This window comes from Sturnira hondurensis, unplaced genomic scaffold, assembly GCF_014824575.4.
Source record: "Sturnira hondurensis isolate 20B ecotype Veracruz unplaced genomic scaffold, ASM1482457v3 Scaffold0010812, whole genome shotgun sequence".
Taxonomy (NCBI): domain Eukaryota; kingdom Metazoa; phylum Chordata; class Mammalia; order Chiroptera; family Phyllostomidae; genus Sturnira; species Sturnira hondurensis.
In genome coordinates this window covers 2,645,693-2,656,974 of record NW_028083443.1, presented here as the reverse complement: position 1 = coordinate 2,656,974, position 11,282 = coordinate 2,645,693, and the positions used below count along the sequence as shown (strand labels likewise).

Genomic DNA, 11,282 nt, shown 5'->3' with positions numbered 1-11,282 from the left:
TAAGTGAAATCATATGGTACTTGTCTTTCTCTGACTGGCTTATTTCACATAGCATGATGCTCCCTAGGTCTATCCATGCTGTCACAAAGGGTAAGATTTTCTCCTTTTTTATGGCCAAGTGGTATTCCAATGTATAAATATATCACAGTTTTTTTATCCATCTACTATTGGACACTAGGGCTATTTCCAAATCTTCGCTATTATGAATAACACTGGAATTAACATAAGGGTGCTCATAGGGGTGCATATATTCTTTCAGATTGGTGTTTCAGGTTTTTTGGGGTTTATTTCCAGAAGTGGAATCACTGGGTCAAAAGACAGTTCCATTTTTAATTTTTTGAGGTATCTCCATACTACTTTCCACAGTGGCTGTACCAATTTGCACAACAATGCACAAAGGTTCCCTTTTCTCCACGTCCTTGCCAACACTTGTTGTTTGTTGATTTATTGATAATAGGTATTCTGCCTGCTGTGAGGTGATATCTCATTCTGTTGTTAATTTTCATTACTCTGATGACTAGTGACATTTCTTCATATGTCTATTGGCCATTCATACATCTTCTTTAGAGAAGTGTCTATTCAGGTTCTTGGCTCATTTTTAATTGGATTTTTCTCTGTTGAGTTGTAAAAGTTCTTTTATAGTTTTTTGAATATTAACCCCTTATCTGATATGTCATTGGTGAATACATTCTCCATTCAGTGGGTTACCTTTTCATCTTGCCAATGTTTTCTTTACTGTACAAAAAGTTTTCAGCTTGATGTAGTCTTATCCTTCCTTTTTTTCCCTTGACTGAGGAGATACATCAAAAAAATATGGCTATGAGAAATGTCCATACTTTGTTACCTATGTTTTCTTCTAGAATTTTTATGGTTTCAAGTCTAACATTTAAGTTTTTCATCCATTTCCATTTTATTTGTGTCTATGATGTAACAAGGTGGCCTAGTTTCATTCCTTTGAACATATCTGTTCAATTTCCCAACACCATTTATTGAATAGACTATCTCAACCCAATTGTATTTTTTTCTTATTTCTGGACTCTCTGTTCCATTCCATTTATCTATATATATGTTTTTTTAATCCTTATTTGAGGACATTTTTTCATCATTTTCAGAGAGTAAGGAAGGGAGCGAGAAAGAAACGTTAATGTGGGAGGGAAACATACATTGGCCACCTTCTCATATGTGTACCGATTGGGGACTGAACATGTAACCTGGGTATGTGCTCTGACCAGGAATTGAACCTGTGGTTTTCTGTCTATGGGACAACGTTCCAACCAGCTGACCCACACCAGCCAGGGCTATATATCTGCTTTGATACACTATCATGTTGTTTTGATTACTATGGTTTTGTAGTGTAGTTTGATATCAGCATGATTCCTCTAACTTTGTTCTTCTTTCTCCAGACTGTTATGTCTATTTGGGCTCTTTTGTGGTACCATATATATTTTTGGATTATTTGTTCTAGTTCTGTGAAGTAAATCTTTGGTATCTTGAGAGGAATTGCACTCAATCTATAGATTGTTTTGGGTAGTATGGATATATTAAATTATTATATATATGGATATATAATAATTAATAACTCCCATTATTAATTAACATTAATAATGTTAATTCTTCCTATCTATAAACATGGTACATGTTTCCACTTATTTGTATCTTCTTCACTTTTCTTTCTTATAATTTTTCAGGTAGAGGTCTGTTTCTTTGAAAGTATAGACAAGTTGACAAATGTTTAATTAGACTGATCAAGAAAAGGAGAGGACTCAAATAAAATTAGACATGCAAGAGGAGAAGTAGCAACTCATGCAAAAGAAATATTTACAAAACATTGTGAGAAAATATTATAAACAACTGTATGACAACAAAGTGGACAATCTGGATAAAATGGATAAACACACACCCTTTCAAAACTGAGTCAAGAAGGATCAGAGAATCTGGACTGATTACGACTAGGAAAACTGAAGCGGTAAGAAAAAAATTCCCAGTAACCAAAAGTCCCGGACTTTCAAGACATTGATTTTCTGTTTTTCTAAGGCAAACTTACCTGTGTTTGGTGAGATCTTTAGTGTTCTCTGTATATAGTATCATGTCACCTACCAATCAGGATAGTTCTACCTCTTCCCTTCGATATGCATGTGCTTTATTTCTTGTTCTTATCTGACTGTTGCTGTTAGAACGTCCAGTACTATGTTGCGTAAGAGGGGTAAAGGTAGACATTCCTGTGGCCACTTAGAAACTTTTTCCCAATGAGTTGTATTATAAACATGTTTAGATATACATATTTATATATCATATTTTTGGTATCACCTTTATTTCCTTTAGTTAGAATACAAGAAGTAAACTCAACAGATAATTTGAGAAGGAATCACATTCAAACTGAGGCAGCAAACATAATTTTTCTGTGATTTCAGTTAGTCTGCATGATTTGGGTACTCCTAGAATAACTATGTATGGTTTCCATAAGAACTAACTTTCAGAGCTAAAAAAGACTGTGGTAGAGTGTGTAAAGTTATAGAATTCAATACATCAGTTGTTCTGTATCTCAAGCCCTCCTGACAAGATCCTGGATTTTTTTAATTGCTAAATAGTTGGTATTTGGCTTGTATTTAGCTGGATCAGGAGACATCCAGTGTTCTTCTTAAAACTGGTCATTTAAAATAGCATTAAAAGTTCTACGACTGCATTTAAGTGACCTAAAAAATACTGCAGTAGTGCCAAGATTACTAGTTTTGCAGAACACTGTGTGAGGTAGCAGGGAACCCTCAAAAAGTAGCAAACTTCTGACTTGTTTGTTCTTTGGTCCCTACCATCGGGATAGTTCTCCTTCTCCCAAGCACTGTCAACTGCCAGAGAGGGGGAGGGAAGGGACAGAGAGAAACTCGTGAACTCATAAATTTTTCCTGATGCATCTGTAAGATCAAACCATAAACATTAACATCTGCTGGGACTCGGGTGGCGCAGTTCTGAAGGGAAGTTGGAGGAAAGAAGGGGGGGCTGTTGCTCAACCTTGCCTTTCCTTCGCGAGTGGTTCTGGTTCATCCTTTATAAACCACTAGCACTGGAACTTTGCCCAGGACACTGTCGTTCTGACACTGCTCTGAGAGTCATACAATTCCCAGGAAAGGGAGCACAACTCACCCAGTTCCAGCCTGAACTGCGTCACTGGGCCACCATTACCAGCAGCAGTCCTAGAGAAACTTTAGTATAACTCAGGTGCCTCGCACTTTCTGGGAACAGAGCGTTCAACTCCCAAACCACAATGATGCTGACAGGATCCCAAGTTCCCATCTCTCAAGGAAAGCATTTATTTCTGATCCTGACTAAAGGTTTACTCTTTTTTGTTCCCCATGTTGGTACTTAATTCCTCTTACTTCATACTATTTTGAGGGTCTGTCCTACGTGTTTTATTATCCCCAAATTCCAATTCCATGTAGAAATGCTCCCTAAAGTGACTCCTGAACAGCTTCCTCAGTAAAGTCACAAGATGCATGGGAGTGCCTCTCCTGAGAACATCATGTGCGCTGATGCCTCCTTGTCCTTCTGTTACCTTGGATAAAGCCAAGTTTGTTGAACAAACAATGCAGTGAGGGAGAATCGAGAGACATGAATAAGCAGGCAAGTTTGCTTCAAAACACAGGGAATGATGATTACTCAGAAATACCTGTCTTTTCCAACCTCTAATCTTCTGTTACCCAGGAGAACATGTCAGCTCTGGCAGGTAGGAGGAAATCCCAGAATAGGCATTGTCTAATCAATCAGCAAATCTATATGTTGAGTTCAGCCAGTCCTATGCTAGATGACTTAGGAAAATCACAAAGACACCAATGCATATGCTCATGCATGTTGGGAACTGCTCTGCCTGGTCTCAGGAGTTGTAACTACCCCCCCATGGCTAAGGATGTGTGAGCAACCTCCAGAATGCGAGCCACAAGAAGACAAAGCTTGTCTCTGGTAGCAAACGCTGCCTCTGCTTCCTCCCCCAGCCCCCAAAGCATGGTCAAATAGTCCATGATGGGTATGACTCCTCAAAGGAGGGGCAACCTAAGCCAGACACAATCACTTGGGAGGCCATCATGGAAGGACTCAGGGGGGGCTACAACAAAGAGGGAGTGATGGACTCTCACTCCCCAGATATTCTGACATAGCCCAAGTCCCCATGTCCTCTGAGAGAAGCACTTCTTGGCTCTAATCCACTTAAGCCTGAAAACCTGTCATGGGGAGGCGGTGCAGCTCCTTGCCTTGCGAGAGCAGGATCCAGGGTAATCGGACATAAGAAAGAATTCCTAGAAGTTCTGTGAAACCTGCTTTGCTAAGAGTGCTTTTCTTCATATGTTAAGAGTCTGAGCAAAAAATGACTATGTCTCCCAAAGTTTCTGCAACCCCCTTTCCTGACAGACACTGATCCAGACTAAGCCCTCAGATTTCTTTGAAATGTTGTCTACTGTTTGATCCTTGCCACCTGTATTCCTGTGGATTACAACCCAATAAAAATCCCTGGAGGAAGGGGCTCCTGGCCTCTTTCCTCCAAGAAATTGGCCACTTCTCCTCCCCAAGCAGATTATGTTTGGTAGTGTTACTTTCATCCATGACGGACGGGGGGACTTGTGGGCAAAGTTGGGGGACATGCATACACACATATCTCTCTGTTGTCAAGTCATTTGAAAAGTGCTAAACAAATTTTGGTATAGTATTTGATGTTTGGAATGCTCTTACTTAAATAAGGGCTGTGTAGTAAATGCAAGCAAGTTTTGATTGGGGAGATCATGAAATAAACTTTAAAAATATAAGTGAGCATATTTAATAGACCTAAAATTAAGATGCATTTGGGGTCCCATGGTGTCACTGAGTAAGCAAGACTTGCCATGCATGCAGAGAGGCTGTAGACAGAGAAAGTAGCAGGTGTTTGAATGGGAGCCCCAAATTAGAACACAAATGGGCCAATATTTCGAGAAGGAATCACTGACTTGTGCCAAGCTGTTTCTCATTGCACAACTATTAGAGCTCTCCACTGTGGGCAACGGCAGAGCCGTATGAGCTGCTACATCAAACAGACTCAGGAAATGCATTATGACTCTTATTCAAGAGTAGTTCATTTCATGCTTCCTGACAACAACTAACTGGGTGGATGAAGAGTTTAGTGCGGTGACAGGATAGCACATGCTCTGCCATCTTCAACACATGGCTTCCATGTCTCAGATCATCTCCCTCCAGCTGGCCCCAAGCACGAAGTACTTGCAGGAAGTCTTTAATGAACCAGGCATGCAATGCCACACGTCACATTCTGTTGGCCAACACCCATAATTAGTTGGGAAATAGGGTTCAGCTGAGGATCCAGAAAGAAAAAGAGGATGTATGTTTTGGTGAGCAGCTTACAGAATCTGTCTTAAGACTATTCTTTTAATTATACAAGGTTAGATAGAGTTTCTCCCATACAGTGCTAAGTGGTACAAAAAACAGAAACAGATAACACACTGAGTGTCCACAGTGTGCTAGTTACTGAGCATACATGTATGATTTAATTCGATTCTCATACACGTGAGGTATGTAATGCAATTTTCCCTATATCCACACAGATGAGGCAACAAGACCCTAAGAATTTAAACAATTTTTCCAAGATTGTATAGCTCACAAATGGCAAAGCCAGAAACTCACCTGGGCTTACTCTGGAGCTTGTACCTATGAACAGAAAGGTAGATCAGTAGATAGGTAGATTTATACTTCTCTTTAGACATTTGCAATCTAATTGGGAATTCAAAATCAACAGGTCATATGGTCATTTATAGCCACACTCACTCCCTTCCCCTCCTCTTCATGTCCTCCTTAGCCCCTGGCAACCACTAATCTGTTCTTCGTTTTTATACTTGTGTCATTTCAGGACCATTTTAAAGGGAATCACAGAAGGTAGCCTTTTCGGTTTGGCTTTCTCATTGAGGTTACACGATACAGGTTTCCACATGTATCAACAGTTCATTTCTTTTTGTTGCTGAGTAGTATTCCGTGGCATGGACGTACCACAGGTTGTCTAACCATCCGTCAGTTGAAGAACATGTGGGCAGATTCCCCTTTTGGTTGTTACAAATAATCCTCCTATGCACCTCTGTGACCAGGTTTTGGTTTTAGCATAAGTTTTCATTTCTCTAGATGGAATTTTGGGAGCACCTCATTATAGCCTGGCAAATGTAGAAGTCTGGGCGCACCACTTCGGCCTTTGCTGGTGGAGTTGGGGAGGTGTCAACGTTAATTCTGTGTTGTTTGCCTGGAACAGAGCAGTTACTGTGTCAATGTGTTCTATCTTTTTAGGTTGTTTCTTTCCTGGTCCTGGGCTAGAATGAGTTGACTTTTCTTGCTTTTGTTGTTTGTCTGCATTCTTTGGCATCGTTGGGTTTCTGGCTTCTCTAACTCCAAGTCTATAAAACCCTGGGAACTCACTGCCTTGTCATTCTCTGTGTCTCAAGATGCTTAATTGGTTTTTCTACCCTCCTAAGGTTCCTTATGTTTGTTTCACATATAATATCCACGGTTTTTACTTGTACTTAGTGGAATAAATAGGAAAAATATGTCTAGTTTATCTTCTTGGAAGCAGGAGTGTTCTGACAGGCTTTTAAATGTGGATTACTGTCTTCTATAAAATCTGCAGACACTAATATTATCATTTCCATCAACTTCACTAATTCATTCCCCTATCAAGGCATACTAAAGATATAAGTGTAACCTTTTTTAAAAAATATTTTATTTATTTTTAGAGGGGAGGGGAAGGAGAGAGGAAGAGAAACATCAATGTATGGTTGCCTCTCGTGAGTCCCCTGCTGGGAACTGGCCCGCAACCCAGGCATGTCCCCTGACTGGAAATCGAACCAAGATCGTCTGGTTCACAGGCCCGTGCTCAATCCACTGAGCTACACCAGCCAGGTAAGTGGAACGTTTTTAACATCAAGAAATACCAAGTTTCCAAAGCCTCACAAAATCTCACTATATAACCAACTTATTGATGCTCCATTTGCTTCAACTTTCAAGTTTGTATGTAAATGGAGCTTTGATGGGATAGCTAATTTACTTTGAAGGAAATTCTTTAGTAGTAAAATTTGCAAGTCCAGTGAAGTCAAGGTCCCTGCAAATTGAAAATACCATGAACCTATTTACTTGTAAAACGTGAGGAATGCACCTTGTTAAAGCACATACTATTGAGTTTCTCTTTTAGGAAACTTTCTTTAATTAGATAGTAGTTGCAGGCTGTCACAACTCAAATTAACATAATAAAAGATATTTACTTCAAACCTTGCTTCCTCTGCCTTAATTTAAAACTACATTTAAAGTTGGAAGATACCTTTTTTTAGACTCACATGTTAAGATGATAATTAAATTTTGAGCCTATTCACCCAAAATGTGCAACCACTCAAGAACTGCGTCAGCCTTTAAAAGCAATATACAATAAAGGATACAAGAAAAAATACAGAGAGTAATTAAGAACAAAGCCTTAGAGAACAACCTCCAAAGTAATGCCTACATTTAGTACTGTTAATGAAAAAATAGGAAGCATGTATTTAGAAATGAATTTTGCTTAATTGAAAAACCATAGTCCAGTTTATACTTGATGCCTATATTGCAACATTTTCTTATCTAAAAGAAAAAATAATTTAGAATTTCAACTGGATATTCTCCATCATTTAAATACCAATAAATACCATTTTTCTAATGTTCAATAGCTGTTTGCTATGCGGTTACAGGTGGCACGTTCTGAGAATCTATAAAACACACTTGGAATTCAAACATTATTCTTACTTTCAACACTGTCCAAAAGAAGTCCATTTATCAGCTAATTAAAAAGCCAGTCAGAAAGCATTATATCTAGAGAGCACTATATTCAGATGATTCACTTATTCATATTTATTCATTTATTTAACATTTATTTACTGACCTCTTAGGTACTAGGCTTTGCTACATGCTAAAATGCCAAATAACTAACAGCTCTTATCCCTGAAGAACTCATGCTACAAAATGCAAAGAAGGATCTAGATAACGTAATCTTAGAAGTGCAACTTCAATTTCTAGGAAGAAAAAACAACTTAGCCCTGGCTGTTGTGGCTCAGTGAACTAAATGCCGACCTGAGAACCAAAGGGTTGACAGTTTAATTCCCAATCTGGGCAACATGCCTGGGTTGTGGGCCAGGTCCACAGCACAGGATGTGCCAGAGGCAACCACACATGGATGTTCCTCTCCCTCTCTTTCTCCCTCCCTTCCTCTCTCTAAAAAATAAATAAACAAATCTTTAAAAAAGAAATAAAACTTAATTCCTCTATGTGAATCTGTTGTTCAAATTATTTGCCTGAGGGAAATAGACAATTACAGTGTCTTCATCCTATTTTGCTGTGTCAGTGTAGCCAAAACTTTATACCTAACAGGGAATGCTCCGACCAGCAATGTAACCAAAAGTGGTGTGTAGTATACCCTAGCATCGTGGCCCACATGCCATTAGAGAGTATGCCACAGAACACATAAACACTGCAATATGCATAAAGTAGGTCTTCCTGACAAGCCAATTTCACTGTAATTTTGAAGGGGGAAAGTTATATGGTAGTATTCATAACCAATTTTAGTGTTATGTTTACATTAACATTCACATACTATTAGGCAAATTTCATGTAAATTTTTAAGATTAAAAATAAGACTTCAAAAATCTGCATTTGTGTAAGAAAGGATTTAGCTTCTGCAGATTCCTAGAAAATTACCTTTCAATGGGAAAGTTGGCATAGGGCACCCCTACATTATTTTTTCCTGTTGTGATTAATTCATTAAAATTGAAACCATCAGAAAATATGGTCTGCAATGCTTTTTAATCTCTAGAATGGAATCCAATATATTTCTTATTCTCCCCACTTCTTCAACTCCTTCCTCCAAAGTACATTATCTTACCTGCTCTTGAGTTTTAACAGAAATCTAAAGAAGTTATGATACACTAAATAAAATCATTTAAATGTGTGTTATCTCCCTTGATATGACCTGCTTTACTCACTTTGCTTCTTATTTAATCCAAAGCTTCTGGATTGCATTGCTGGATGTTTTCCATAGCCATCAAAGTCTGTCTGTTTGCAGTAACATTTCAGCAAAACTGCAGGACTCCAATACAGGGTAAGGCCAATGCCAATTGTAAGTTTGGTTTGCCAGGCAATATAAATCCCAGCTCACATATGAGCTACACTGTACAAGAAGATAGCACATGGAAGGGAAACAGGAAATTACAAATCTTCATGTGGTGGGGGCGGGGGGAAACGGGGATCGATGTTTTATTTATTTGTATTTACACTTATAAACCAACCAGCCAAACTGGTATTATTGTGATACCGCAAAATACAAAATATCTTTTACAAATACTTTGAGTAATAAACAAATTAGGGGTCGTGGTAAAACAGCAAAGGGCAGAGGAACTTGTGAAGCATGTTGTAGCTCAACCAATCACCCGAACTGAGGTTTTTAACAAGCTTCCAACCCCAGAAAACACGAATAACCTTTTGTCACACATCTTTGTACTCTTACTTCCTATTCTTGAGGTTGAGATTCTGCACCGTAGAGTAATTCTGAATAGTATTATACTTCATTATCTACAGCCAGAGATGGTTGTCCACAGCAGCAAGGCTGCAGAAATCCTGATCAGACTCATCATACCTCGCCCCCACCCCTCCAGGTTGGCATAATAGGCTAATGAAAAGCAGCCTATCAAAGCAGAGACACACAGAAAAACCCTTGGAGAAGAAAATCCTGGGAGAAATATAGCCACTGCCCAAACTGAGATTGAATAATATGCCATCATCATAATGAATGTTCGTGGGTATATGTTTGTGGCGTCAGCCTGCATGTTCATAGAATAGTCTGGGAATAAATCCATGATTTTCCGGGGACTGTCACACAGAGGGATTTGCAGTACTGCATCATGGATTTCCCCAGCAGTTTCCAAAGTGGCCTCCAAATCATGGATGCGAGTTTGCTGGAACTGGATCCATAACTATAGAACTGATTGTTCCAGGCCTAGTTGTTCCAAGGCTGGCTTATTCCAGGCTTGGGGACATCAGGCCTGACCATCCCAGGAATGGCAGTTCCAAGATGGACTATCCCAGGATGGTTGCTCCAGGATGGGTCACTGCAGCTCTGGCTGCTCCACGCCGAAAGGTTTCCAGCAGCATTCACCAGACATCCCTGGAGATGACAGGAAGTGAGGCCCAGCCACCCTGCCCTTATGGAGCTCCTCTGAGTCACACTGCTGCTATTTTTTGGCCAGTTCTATTTCTGCCACCTCTTACATTTCATTCTCTGGTTGAATCTGTAGCTAATGTTTAGGATGTTGGAAAGATCTTGCATCTTCTAGGGGTGAGATGCGTCTGTCTCTGAAATCACTCATTGAGTACACAGAGCCTGGTCTGTGAGAAGGAGGTTCTGGTCGTCTGTTTCATGACCTGGCCTTTTTCCTCCCTCACTGCACTGTCCTCTACAGAAGTGGGTGGTATTATGTTGGGACTGGTGGGAGGATCAGGGCTATTCTGACTAAGCAGGTCCACAGAAGAAGGAAGAGGAGAGACTCCATGTGGAGTGTCTCAGCAGATGACATTTGCAAGGATGCATGGTTTTCTTCAGGCTCACAAATCTCAGGCACTGGTGAAATTTCCCAAGAACTGGATGGTTTGGGGCAGGCCAGGCTTTGGGGAGAAGTGGAATCCATGCCCATGTTGCTGAGTTGAAGGAGAGAGAAAAACACCCCAAGAGCTAGAGGGTAAGATAGAAGAGCTTAGATAAATACAAAGATCTCCAGATACAAAAATATCAAAAAGATAGGATGAAGTGAATAGCCTTCGCAATAATAGCAGCCAACTAGCTCAATCTAGGAAAAGATCTAAATTTTTATATTAACATCATCCTCAAGTCTATCATAAAGGGAAAAGAAAAACAACAGTAACTGTCTACCGCAAGACCACTAACACCAATAATGCAAACTATGGGCATTAATAAATCATTTCTTCAAATATATCTACAGCCAAGTTTCAGTGCATACATTTTTGAAGACTACAGCTTCCACTAAATTACTACTTTTCACATGTATTATCAAGGGATTATCTACAGAGTCTTTAGTATAAAAAAATTATGTCATATATTGCATTATTTTATAAAACTAAACTGGTATCATTATGTTGAAGGTAGTGAAAAAAATGAATTATAGGACAAATCTTCAATAGGTAAATCATGACTTAATATGGGGTAAGGACATTATTTTAAAGTCATACTTATAATAATTATA

At 39.3% G+C, this 11,282-nt stretch overlaps 1 pseudogene; it reads right to left on the bottom strand.

The window, feature by feature from the left end:
• Positions 1–9,593: 9,593 nt before the first annotated feature.
• LOC118996105 (homeobox protein NANOG-like) lies at positions 9,594–10,715 on the bottom strand (annotated as a pseudogene).
• Between the last annotated feature and the right edge of the window lie 567 nt (positions 10,716–11,282).